The sequence below is a fragment of the Lepidochelys olivacea genome (assembly GCF_965140295.1).
Source record: "Lepidochelys olivacea isolate rLepOli2 genome assembly, chromosome: 2".
Lineage (NCBI taxonomy): Eukaryota > Metazoa > Chordata > Testudines > Cheloniidae > Lepidochelys > Lepidochelys olivacea.
Window position 1 is genome coordinate 157,065,415 of NC_140412.1, and position 13,079 is coordinate 157,078,493.

A 13,079-nucleotide genomic window follows, 5' to 3' on the forward strand; every position below is an offset into this window, starting at 1 on the left:
GCGGTAGTAGCCACTAAATCCAAGAAAGGTCTTGAGTTCTCTGTAGTTACTTGGACGCAGCCATGTAGTGAGTGCTTCTATTTTATCAGGATCAGTACTCACACCCTCTTGGAACACTATGTGACCCACATACTTCAGTGAGGTTCTGCAGAACTGGCATTTATCAATTGAAAGCTTCAGACCATAATCCTCCAACCTATCAAGCACTTTAAGAAGTCTTTCTTCATGCTCCTCTGAGGTTCTTCCAAACACAATCAGGTCATCCAAATAAACTAACACTTGCAGTAAATTCATGTCTCCCACAACTTTCTCCATGAGACGTTGAAAGGTGGCAGGTGCTCCAGAAATCCCTTGGGGCATCCGTTCGAACTGATAAAACCCTAATGGGCAGATGAAGGCTGTCTTCTCCTTATCTTCTTCTCCCAGAGGGATCTGGTAGTATCCACTTCAAAGATCCAACACAGAGAACCACTGGCTTCCCAGCAAACAGTCTAAGGCATCTTGCACTCGAGGCATAGTGTACTGGTCGACCACAGTACGGTTGTTTAGGGTGCGGTAGTCAATACGCATCCGGATTTTCCCCATTCTTTTTGTGGACTACCACAATGGGTGAGGCGTATGGGCTGCGGGACTCTGTAATGATGCCATTCGCAGCCAGCTCCTGAAGATGATGTCGCACATCTTCCATCTCAGAGAGAGCAATCTTCCTAGATCTCTCCCTGAAAGGTCGAGAGTCATGTAGTCTGATATTGTGCTCTACTCCTTTTGCACATCCCACATCCCACTCATGCAGTGAGAACACCTTGGATCTTTCACAAAGTTTCTTCCTCAGGCGATCTTTCCAGTCCTCGGACACTGCTGAATCTCCAAAGTCAAACTTTGCTGGGTCTATTGTCGGAACTTGAGTTTCACACTGGGGTTTTACAATCGACTCAGGCTCAAAGAGGTCTGCTATCTTTTGTCCTTGCTTCACAACAACATCATGACTCGTTTCATCATGACTCGTTTCATCATGACTCGTTTCAATCAGTATAGTCACCCTTTCCTGGGCTTCAGCAGGTAGGGTTATGACTCCACTGGGGACCAGCACTCCTTCAGGGAGCTCTCCTCCCATCGGCTGCTCTATCATTGCTAACGTCCCTTTACTGCCTTTCAGACAGGTACTCATGACAAGCACTTCTTGCTCCGTCCTTGCAGGCACTACTAAGGGGGTCGTGCCCGCGTACTTCAGTGCCCCAAGCGGTAGCTCAGATGTGTCCCTTTTAGCGCTCTCAATTTTCCTATAGGCTTCAGCACAAAGCGTATGGATCATCAGGGTATTCAGGTATTGGTCCCCAGCCCGCCTTCTCCAGTAATCCGCGAGTACCTTGAAGAGACTGGAGTTGGTCCCTATCAGCACAGACACATCAGAAGTTCCTTTAGGGTCAGGGCATATTAAGGCAGCTGTGTCTACCTCTTCTCTTACCCCAGCAACCTCCTCTGGGAATTCCAGGTGCACTATGACATACCGTTGGTAGGGGTATTCATCCATGCTGAGGCCACACAGGCCAAGGCCAGTCAGTGGCTGTATAGGCAGGTGCCTAAGCATCTGTTGGTAGAATGACTGAAATATAATAGTCACTTGAGATCCAGTGTCAAGCACTGCTTTACACTCCACCCCTTCAATCCTCACCGTGACCTCTGCTCGAGGCCCTATCAGTTCTGCGGGGATCCCAGCTGGACAGTCTTTTCTGGGGGAATCTTCAAATCCTGCAGACCTGGGGGGTCCCCGTCCCCAGACCCTCTGGCAGCTACCGGATCTCTCCCAACTGATCCTCAGCTTCTCATACACTAAGGAGGGGTTTTCTTCATTATGGCACTTGGCAGCACTGTGTCCATCCTGACCACATCAGTAGCAGAAGAACTGACCCTTCCCTCTTCGCCTGGGTGGGATGGTGGCTTTAAGTGCGGGCTTCTCAATCGCCACAGTTTGAGCCTTCTTATTCCCGGAAGTCTTAACTCGGTCAACGGTACTTTGCAGCTCAGCTATCCGTTCCGTCAGGACCTGCATTTGTTGGGCAAGTTCCCCTCTGGTGCTCACCATCAGTACACTGGCCATTTGCAGTGGTGTTGTGCTGGTGGGATCCGATGTTTGGGCTTCCCAAAATTCACTGGCAGCCTGCCATTCTTCCTCCTCTCTGACCTCCTTTATCAGCTGGGAGTAACTTGGGGGATGTTCCTGTCATTCTCTAAGGTGGAGATGAAGTAGAATCGGGTTCTGATACTGAGTTCCTCTTACAATTTGAGCCAGTCTGGTCTGATCCATCTGCTCAGCAGTCACTGCTCCCCTCATGACAGCTCTCTGAAGCAGTCTCTCCAGTCTCTGTATGTAGGCTGAAGCCTTCTCACCCTTTTGTTGTCGGGAATTAAGGAACTTACAGTAGCTGTCTTCAGGGCCCTCTACTCTTCCAAAGTTGTGTTCAAGGGCCTCTAGGCAGTCCTTCACACTGACCCCAGGGTCAATGAGCTTCAGAGTGCGAATCACATCTAATGCTGGGCCGCCAAGGCTCTCTATGAGGCATCTTCGCTTTTCTGCATCTGGTATGGCCCACTCTTGCAGCATTTCAGTGGTATGCTCTAACCAGGGTTCAAACTCCTCCTCCCCAGCAAATAATCTTAACTTACGACAAGAGTTTGACGCAGCATGGGACAGCACAACCTTTTCCAATGTTTGCCCCAGAGCTTTTGTCCAATCATCAGCCGAGGCTGCAGCCTCTGAGCTAGAAGCTGCTGAGCCAGGGCCCAACAAACCTGACATATTAGCCATTATACAAACAGTAATTTCCTCAAAATATAAGCACAAACAAAAAAAATATAAATTGTTTCCCAATGTAGTGGATCACTCAACAGGTGCTTGCGAGGGGTACTGACCCAGGCATCCCGGACGAGCCCCCAAAAATGTAACCCTTCTGCCCGTCAGAGTTGGCAGCAACAAGGGCCGGGTTCAATATCTAGGGGATCCATTCCAATAACACAATGCAAACCGGATCGAGTCCCCACCCAGTGACCTGGGACAAATATATACCACCCCCGCTGGGCGCCTCCAAGAGGCAATACTTCCCCTCTCGCAAGCACATAGTCTGAGTGTAGCAAAAAGCCTTTTAATAACAGAGAGAAACAATGTGGCATTATGTTGGGGAAACACCACCAACAGGATTCATAACACAACCCATGAGCAAAAAAACCCACCCCAAGCAAATTGGGGCATGCCCTTTTCCCTTTGGTTCTTGAGTCCAGCAACCCCAAATCACCCAAAGTCCCAAAAGTCCAATGACCCAAAAGTCTCTGTCCCTGGTCAGGGCAGCCCCAGAGTTCGAAAGTTTATCTGCGGAGCTTTACCTCCCAACCTGGGTGGAGATGGGACGGGGGTAAGAGGCACCTTACATGATCTGAAGCTGACCGCCCCACAGCTCCATAGGCCTTCGCTTTGCTCCGCTCTGCCAGCCGCCCCACGAACTCCTTCACTCAGCTCTGCTCCGCGGCCCACAAGCAGCTCCCACCGTCCCATGGACTGCTCTACCAGCCGGTCCACAAACTGCTCCACGTCCCACCAGCAGCTCCCACCATCCTACGAACTGCTCCACCAGCCTGTCTACAAGGCACTCCAGCCGTCCCGCAAACTGCTCCACAATATATCTTCAGGCTCCCCCACTACTTAACACAATGCTCAGTGATTTCAGCTCTTAGTCAGTTCAGCTCTTTGGTGAATTCAGCTTGTAGTAGGGGATCCTCAGTGCTGGTGCACCATTAGCCCAAAGTGAGCTCAGCAGCCTGTAACTAGACTCCTAATAGAATCAAAATTAGCTCTGATATTCCACAGTGGAGAGAGGAGGAAGTGCAATTAGCATGTAAGGCCCTCACCCAGGGGCCCATGCCACCAAGTATTAATATTTGTCCCCAGCCTCTCTCAATTCACAGAGTTTTAAAACCCATGACCCTTGCCTAGCGAGTGCTACTTAGTTGATGGTGAGTCCCTCCATCATAACAAAAGGCCAAGTACAGTTCCAAGCACAGTTCCCATAATCAGGGTAATAACAATTTATTCTTCCTGCCCCAATAACAGAGACACTGGGGATCCCACAGCAGCCAAAGTGACCATTTCGGCAGCTATGGCCTCATTCTAGGCGGGGTGGGTGTGCCTATGCAAATGAGATCGGCCCCTGAAGTTCTTTTCCACAACTTGCCACACCTCACCACCAGATGTCAGGGTGGAGCTCATCCTGACACTGCTTACACTTACGAACTCCTGCAGATCTGCCCTCCAACCAAAATCTTTGTTTTAGCCTTTACCAGACTCTGTGAAAGTTCCATCCATTTCTCAAACACAGAACTGAATTCTATTAAGCTGTTCTAATAAACTGCATCACTGTACCTGTCACTTTCGATTCATACAGTTATGCTTTTTCTACAAATGAGCCTCCTCAAATTTTATCACTCTGGCCTCACTAAATATTCATGTTGTGAGAAACATAATATTGACTTGCTTTAAATAGGCCACATTAACAATTTATATGTGAGGATAATAATGTCCAATGTACTTGAATCACTATTTCACTTTTTTAAATACATTGGTATCTTTGTAACAAAACAGTCTCAAATGTAGGCAGTCATCAGCATCCACCGTATTTTGCTGCAAATAATCATAAAGTGACCCATTTTCATGACAGCAAGTAATTAACCAAAGCTGTGTACTGTAGTTTCTTGATGTCATGTCAGATGCAATGAAACTTAAATAAAATGGAAATTCTTCTAATTAGTATACTATTTCTGTTGTAAAATAAACTGACCTTGGACAAGAATAGAACATCTACCGCCTGTAGTTCAATCCACTTTCCCTTCCTGCTAGGGACTCTCAAGCTTTTAGTACCAATTGTACTTTACTGCAGACTCATTCAATGCATAACAAGAGAGGAATCTCTCGTAGATGGTTTTGTTATTGGATTGTTGTATTTTACCACCTTGTCCAAAACCTAATGAAAGTCAGCTTTGATTAAGCCCAGTATGTTCATGTGATGGGACGTACAAACCCCACACAAGTAAGAAAATGGTTAATTTTCTGAGGGCCCAATCAGTCCTGTCCCTTGATACATGAAGTAGGTGTTTGGCACAAGCCCAGGACATGTGGAAGTATTTATGTGTCTTTGTGTTTATTTTGGACACTGGGTATCATGGAAAGGGTGGAAGTGTTATGTGACCAAGTCAGAGGGCTAAGCCTCCTTAGCCCACAAGGTGGTGGAGGCTGGGCAGTTCAGCTGAAGGCTAGGAAGAAATCAGAGGCAGAGCCACCGCTGCACTGCACCACATCATAAAGGGGTGTCTGGGGGTGTGTACAGTAAGTGGATAAACTGCAGGAAGGAGACCATCTGTGAGTGATTTATGATGCTTACTTTTCCTAAAATGAGGTATCAGTCTTGGAAGTCTGAGCTTTTTTTTGTTTTTGTTTTTAAAGAAAATCAGGGATGCCTTGTGTCACAGTTTCCAATCCAGTGCTTTCCCACACTCTGTTTACCAAAAAACAGAACAAAAACATGAAGAGCAACCACTTGCAAAATACTAGTTATTTAAGGATAAAATACAAATGTTGCCACTTCCAATTTGTTATAATCTTTACAATTCAGACACTTTAAAAGGGTTTCTCTTCAGAAATTTCATGCACAGGTGTGTGTGTGTGAGTGAGAGAGAGAACACAATATGCATGCTTAATACAATACTTTTGCTTTAAAATATTATTCTACTGGACATACTTGCCTTAGAATCCCACATTTTATCAATCAGTATATTTGTATAAATATGCAATTGTTTACTTGAAAAAATTCATGCCCAGTATGTTTTCATGGCGATGAAGTATGTTATTGTACATTTCAGTTTCTCTGAACCATGATTTCTCATCCCTGGATGAAAAGATTTTCACTGCTACATTTTCTCCTTGCCATTGACTTCACCAGACTTCTCCATAATGGCCTTTTCCTACAAAATTTTGTATTAGGCTATTAGATGATTAATAAATGAGATATCCTCCTTCAGATTCAAAATTATTCTAAGCAACAGTCTATCTTAATTGAAAAGCTCTCCAATACAACTAACATAACTTGGTTTCCCAAGACTATTTAAACTCACTCCAAGACTTGTTTTTAAAGTCTCTTTGCAATTCAATGTAATCTTGCTAAATCAAACTGGCAAATCAAGTACATTTCCAGATTGCAGATTACAGAGGCACCAAAGAAATGAGGTTCTTCACGTGGGCAGGGTACAGGCCTAGGGTGAGGGGGTCACTGCAAGACCATTGTGGGAGGTACCATGTCAAACTTCAACAAGCCTGGGGACAGGCTGGTTTGCCACACCTCCTTCTACTCCCTGCTGCTTTTTGGTACTACTCACAATGAGATTGAGAGTGGGGGACATGCACTCTCATGCTATCCCTGCTGCCTCCAGAGGCTCTGCTAGGACTGTCATAGTAGGTATCCTGCTGAAACATGGCAATGGGCTCTTTAGAAAGACTCATTCATCTCTGCTTCAGATCTTAAAAGCTGCCCTCATCGATGCCTGAGGCTGAGAGTCCAGTGTTAGGGTGGGGCTACAGATAGCCAGCAATGACTCCATATGCTGAGGAAGAACGCCTCTCCCACTGCCTCCATCACCACTCTTTCCCTTCCAATGAAAAGTGAGAGAAGTAGTACAGGGCACTGTTCTCTCCACCTCTGTATACAGTGATTCTGAACACCTGTAACTCCCTTCCTATGGCTGGGGAAACAGAATGCTGAATATGAGAGGTGCAGTGATGATATTTCTAAAGGCCCCTCCTCCCATGCTGCAGCACAATCGCTATGTGAAGCACCAGCCAGGATATTCTTATTCTCACAGCTCCAACAAGGATGCCTTAGGAGCCATTTCGATGCCCGTAGATGTACCCATGAGAATGACAAATGGCAAGAAGCCTTGACAAGGTTTATCCAGAGCAATGAAATACACTGTCATCCACATGTGGAAAGCATGATATTATGCAAACTGGGCTTATTCTTCTGCTCTCATTAAACTATAACCTTAATAATCTGTTCTGATGACTATATTAATCATGTTCTAGTATAAACAAATACTTTAGAATTACAGGATGGTTTAAGTAATGGTGCACTGTATTGAGAGACTGTTTCCAATGTGACACTATAATTTTAATTCACTACACATTAATGATACATAACCAAGAAATTTCAAAGCTAGAAGAATGATAGATTTCTTCTGTTCAGACAGGAAACAGCACATTTGTTTTGGTGTCAAATATAATGGGCGATATTAAAAAAAAGTTGAACGATTTGTCAAATCTCAGCTTTCTACACCTAAGGAGAATCTATATCAAGTTAATACAAAAATGAAACAAATGTATATAAGGTACAATAATTATGCACAGAAAGATTTGCTTGTAAAGTCTTGAGTCATGATAGAATCCTCCACAAGTATTTAACAGATATCAAAATGTTCAGATTTCAATGCTCTTACATTTTACTACCTTATCATTCATTTCCTAAATTAAGACATGATTAACTCTTGACCTGCCTACACATTCTACTAGCATTATTTGACAAGCCACTGTTTTTTGCACTAAAAAATGGTAATCCTGAGCCACTTCCAAAGGAACAAGAATAATCAAGCAATTCCTAAACATTGGGGAGATTTTTTTTAGTGAAAACAAAGAAGTCATTAAAATAAAGGGCTGATTATAACATTTTAACGTTTCAGATTTTTTGACTGACATTTAAAATTTGACTAAAGAAACAGGGTAAGTTGGCTAATATATGCAGGTTATTTTTTAAGTATTCTAAACCAAAATATATTTTGCAATTGTTATTGAATTTAACTCTTATATAAGGTGCATTTTAATTTAACGCAAGTGTACTGTCTCCAATGTTTGAAGTAATCAGCCCGTCTATTGTACCATGTTTAGCATCATGTGCATGAAGGCGATGTATCAGAGTTTGATTAATCTTTTGACAGGCTACAATAGCCATAAATGAGAGAATCAGCAGCACAATAATAGGACTTATCACAAAGATAAGAAATATATCAGTGCTGTATTGTATTGATTCAGATACTGCAAGAAAAAAATAGATATAAGGGACTGTTTGCATAGCTGGTTTGTTAGTTTATTTTAAGGGCTGTATCTGGCCCAAACTTTCCTCTGTATCCATATAGGCTTCACATGTTGTAAAGGCTATGCACCTTATTGCAAAGTGGATGCTTCTCCTCTTGCTCACTACTCTCAACCCAACAAGCAGCAGCTACATAATGCCAAAGTAGACAATATTACACATAGCACAACACCACTCATAAGAATGAAGCCAAACTTTACAACAAGCAAGTTAGTGTCCTAACTTCCATGTCTGACTGGGTGCCAGGATAGAGAAGAATCCTGAAGGGTCAGCATAGTCTGAAGTGCCTTTGAAAGGGAAGTTAGCTAGGGAGACAGGAGGAGAACCATAGGGACAAAGACTGCCTCCGCCCTGCACACTGCAATCAAGAGGGAGGAAAAAGGGAAATGTAGACCCATCCCACCTTCTGCAAGGAACATTGCCATAAAGGAAGCTGTAGTCAGGCTGTGCAGTTAAGCGACTGAGGGCCACCCACCACTTCTGGTAAAGAAGAGTATTCAAGAACTGCTATATTTCCTGCTCAGGGTGAGAGAGCTCCCTCATGCCATAATTAAACGTTCAAAATAAGTCACACAGAGGCAGCTGGTCTTGGAATGTGTGCTTCTCCCCACCTTAAGTCTACACAAAGGAGTGAAGAATTAGATTCAGCCTAACAAAAATAGTTCACAAGAAAACAGAAAACTAATGACCTAATTTATAAGTAGCCCCTCCCAGGAACAGCTCCACAATGCCTTACAGAGGTTTATTTTTTTGTTTTGGAAGGGAGTCTCCCATGCCAACCTAAATAATGAATGTTCAATTGCTACAAAACAAGAATGCAAAGAGAGTAAGATGAGAGGAAGATTTCAACTGCACAGAGTCTAAAGACTATAAGACATTACAACCATTTCAAGTGTTTATTTTAATACATAACTACATTAGATTTATAATCTTATTATATGTAAGAATAAATAATTTCACATTCCATATTTAATATTCTGGCTAAAATAAATTATAGCAATCATACCATGGGAAAGTAGTGGCTTTGCATTGATGGTCCAGTTAGAGATTTCTACAACAGCAATCCACTACATGATTTATAGACAGTGCAGTCTTTCATGTCATTTCTCCGTGTTCCAGAATAATAAAACATCCTTTCTGGAAGATAGATGCCTCACCATTCAGGATCACTGAAGCTAAGCATTGGTGACCAAAGGCATGATCTTGAAGACCACAGATGCATTCAGATATATATGGATGTAATGGCTTCATCTAGAAAATGAAAATGTATATTGCTATTGCAACTAAAGTTTCTGTACTTATCACCAAGAGACACTGGACACAAAACAGTAAATCACAAATATGTTTTTCTCTTATACTGTCTCAAAAGATCCAGATCCATTAACCAATAGGATTTTTTTTCATAGCACAGTGCCTTTGGAAAGGGTGAAAACAAAACCAGAACTATATATAGGGTTTTAAATTTCTTTTCTACTCCTGGGAGACCACAGCCTGGAGCACCCTTCTAGTGAAGAGGCAGCACCCACTGATGCCTGAATTTTCAGTTTGTAAAATTTTGACACGGTATCAACAATGACCAGGAAGACACACTACAGAACCAGTGTTGACCACATGAAGAGAAGGGAGTTACTTCACAAGTGGAGAAGGTTCTCCACTGTGAGGTAACTCCCTTCTATTCGTGTGTCAATATAATAATGCCTGCATCTGTAATTTTCACTCCATGCATCTGAAGAAGTGGGTTTTTACCCACGAAAGCTTATGCCCAAATACATTTGTTAGTCTTTAAGGTGCCACTGGACTCCTTGTTGTTCCTCTTGAAACAGTAAATTTTGATACTTTCTTTCCTTTAAATGTCAGAGATGCAAAAAACCTGTGTATGACAGATGTAGATCTTGAAGGCTGTACGGACATCCACTGCATGCCAGGGCTTGTCTCTGGGATAATATGGTCTGGGCTCTGGAAAAAAATGAGATAATTTTGGGAGATAAAGGCTGGGTCTGTTCAAAGAACCATCGTGATGAGGAATGTGCAGTGTTATTCCTCAACAGAGCTCGAAGTTCTAAACCCTCCTGGAAGAGGTGATGGCTACCAGGAAGGCCACCTCAAGGTGAGGAAATACATAGATAGCTTCCTGAAGGGCTCAAAAGGACACAGAGTCAGTATGTTAAGAACCAAAATGAAGTCCCCTGAGAGTGCTCAATTAATCTTAGGAGGATGAAATGAAGATGCTGCTTTGAGGAAATTCTTCATTTCCCACCTTAAAGAGTCACTTTTCATGGCTGTGGAGGAAAATATGCCAGCACAGCCACCTGACCTTTTAAATTTGAAATGATGAAGCCCTTGATAAACTGCTCCAGTAAGAATTCCAAAATCTGCAACAGATGGCAAAGAAGTTTCTTGTACTATTGCTTGAACTTCCACTAGGTTTGAGAATAGAAAGAATTTTTGGAAGCTGCAAACAGAGGTGGCTAAAAGGAGAGTTTCAGAGGGAAGAGTTGCAGACTCTGTGCATGGAGGTAGTAGGACTTGGTGAGCAGCATGTTGGGTATATTTGTGGGGGCTTGATTGTTTGTTCATTCTCCATGTAGGAGCTTCAGAGCTCGGCCACAGGCCACAGTAAGCAGCGGATGTGGGCCTGTTTGTTAGTGCACTGGTGAGGGCGACATACCTCTGACCCTTGGAACTTTGATCAGCCCCGCTGTTTGATATCTGGGCAATTAATTGCTCCCTGGTAGTTAGGGACAGAACTGAGCTAAGAAGGGTGAGTTGGTATAAAAAGTCACTTGATAGGCAAACTCAAGAGCCACAAACAGAGACAGATAACAGGAGAGTTTCAGAGAGAGCTTGAGAGAGGCTTTCCTTCCAGGTTCAGGTCAATGATGGCCAACGATGGAATAGTGGTGGTGACCTACAGCAGACATGTCATGTTTTAACCCTGCCATGAGTGCAGGGAACTGGACTAGATGACTTCTCGCGGTCCCTTCCAGGCTTACAGTTCTATGATTCTATATTTTCTTTCCTGCCTGTAGACAGAAGGGACATCCTATGTATGAAATGAAACTTTTTGGCTGTGCTGCAAGAAAAGATTCTTGGATGGGAAGGGCAAGTAGAGACACGATGGAGAATCAGAGAAAATTCGAAGTTCCCAGACAACCAGCTTTCGGAAACATCAGTACCCCGGATTCAAGGAAGAAAGGAACTGGCCACCAAGTAGTAAAAAAGAATAGAAGTCAGACAGGAATCTTGGCAGTTCAAAACGACCGTAGGCAAAAGAGTGGCATTCTACACTGCAGGAGATAGGCAAGGATAGGCAGGCTGTAGCCATCAGAAAGAAGGGGGTCAGAAGGAATCCCACACAGCTAGAGGTTTCTGATTGATACCAGGTCCTCAGCATGTAAACTGTGGAAGATCTCTCTCAATATCCAATTGGTCCAAGGGAATGGAGAAATGTATATGACACACCTGTGGATGGCAGCTCAGCCCAACCAATAAGAAAATCAAGTTTACCCACAGAGATCTCCAGAGAGTAGTCAGGATGGCATTAAATTAAAAACGAAAGGGGAAAGAAAAAAGAGAGAAGATGTAAGTACTCATTTAGCACAAAATCAAGATGTTGAGAACAAAATTAATCAAAGATCCAAATGACATGAATAGTAAACTCTCTTTCTCTGCCCAGACACAAATGCTTGGAGCCTAGGTAACAAAAAAGAGAAATTGGAATTGCTCATCTATGAGCATAAATTTGATCTATTTGGTATTACTGAGTCTTGGTGGGATGACAGGCATGATTAGAATGTTAAAATCAATCATTATAGCCTATTTAGGAAGGATAGAGTGGGCAAAAGGGGAGGAGGAATGGCAATTTATGTTAAAAATGGCATTACCTGTTTCAGAGTCACTGACGGCTTGGAAGAAAATGATGCTGAATGTTTAAGGATCAGTGTCTTAGCAGAGATAAAGCACAAGATGGGGTATTAATTAATGTCTGCTACAGACCATCAAATCACACTAGGGAACAGTCTGACTGGCTCCTTAGAAGTCAATCTACAATGTGTAGAAAAAAAAGTTTTGTGATCATAGGGGACTTAAATCTGAGTGATGTATGCTGGAGGTCTCATGCTGCCAGTATTAAAATATCCTCAATTTCTAAATATTATAGATGACAATTTCCTATTTCAACATGTGTTGCATCCAACTTTGGGGAAGTCTATATTAGACCTTGATGACAGATCAAAAGGAATTGATCACAGCACTAAAAATTAATAATAGCTTAGATACAGGCGATCACAACTTGATCACATTTATAACACACAAATAGAATAAAGTCCATACCAGTAATATAGATGATTGGTGCTTTAAAAAGGACAATCACAAAGCTGAAAACAATTATGAGCCAAACCAGCTGGGTGCAGGAATCAGAAAAATGTCAATGACAATTGAGAATTGCTGAAGAACATTTTACTAGATGCCCCACAAAAACACAATCAAGGAAGAAGGCTGTAGAGTTGTTGTTTCTTAAAAGAGAGACCTGATTTAAAGGCAAAGTGAAAGCAGCTACAAATATATATTGTGATAGACCCAGGCCAGTTGGGTACAGCAGAGTAACAGAAGGCAGATATACTGGCCACTGGATTAACAGTTTTCTGTTCCCTGACTGACCAGAGCAGGGGCTGCTCCAGGCTAATAAGAACATCTGCCTCCAATTAACCTGCAAAGAGTCAGGTGAGCCATTAAGTTAATGTGACCACCTAACTCTAATTAAGGCCCCTCTGTTACTATAAAAGGGCTCACTCCAGTCAGGCAGAGGACAGGAAGTGTGGCTGAAGGGCTGGTTAATGAAGACACCCTCAAGTCATTGGTAAGAGAGCCCTAAGGTAAGGGTGAAGAAGAGAGAAGCAG

The 13,079-nt window shown here is 43.0% G+C and overlaps 1 pseudogene across 1 annotated transcript; it reads right to left on the reverse strand.

Moving 5' to 3' along the window:
* Positions 1-4,585: 4,585 nt before the first annotated feature.
* Positions 4,586-9,431, reverse strand: LOC311516758 (activin receptor type-1-like; annotated as a pseudogene). The gene is made up of 5 exons: positions 9,187-9,431; positions 7,917-8,122; positions 7,588-7,688; positions 5,844-6,006; positions 4,586-4,766 (listed from the first exon to the last, which is right to left on the reverse strand). The product of its transcript is annotated as an activin receptor type-1-like (transcript).
* Positions 9,432-13,079: the final 3,648 nt, after the last annotated feature.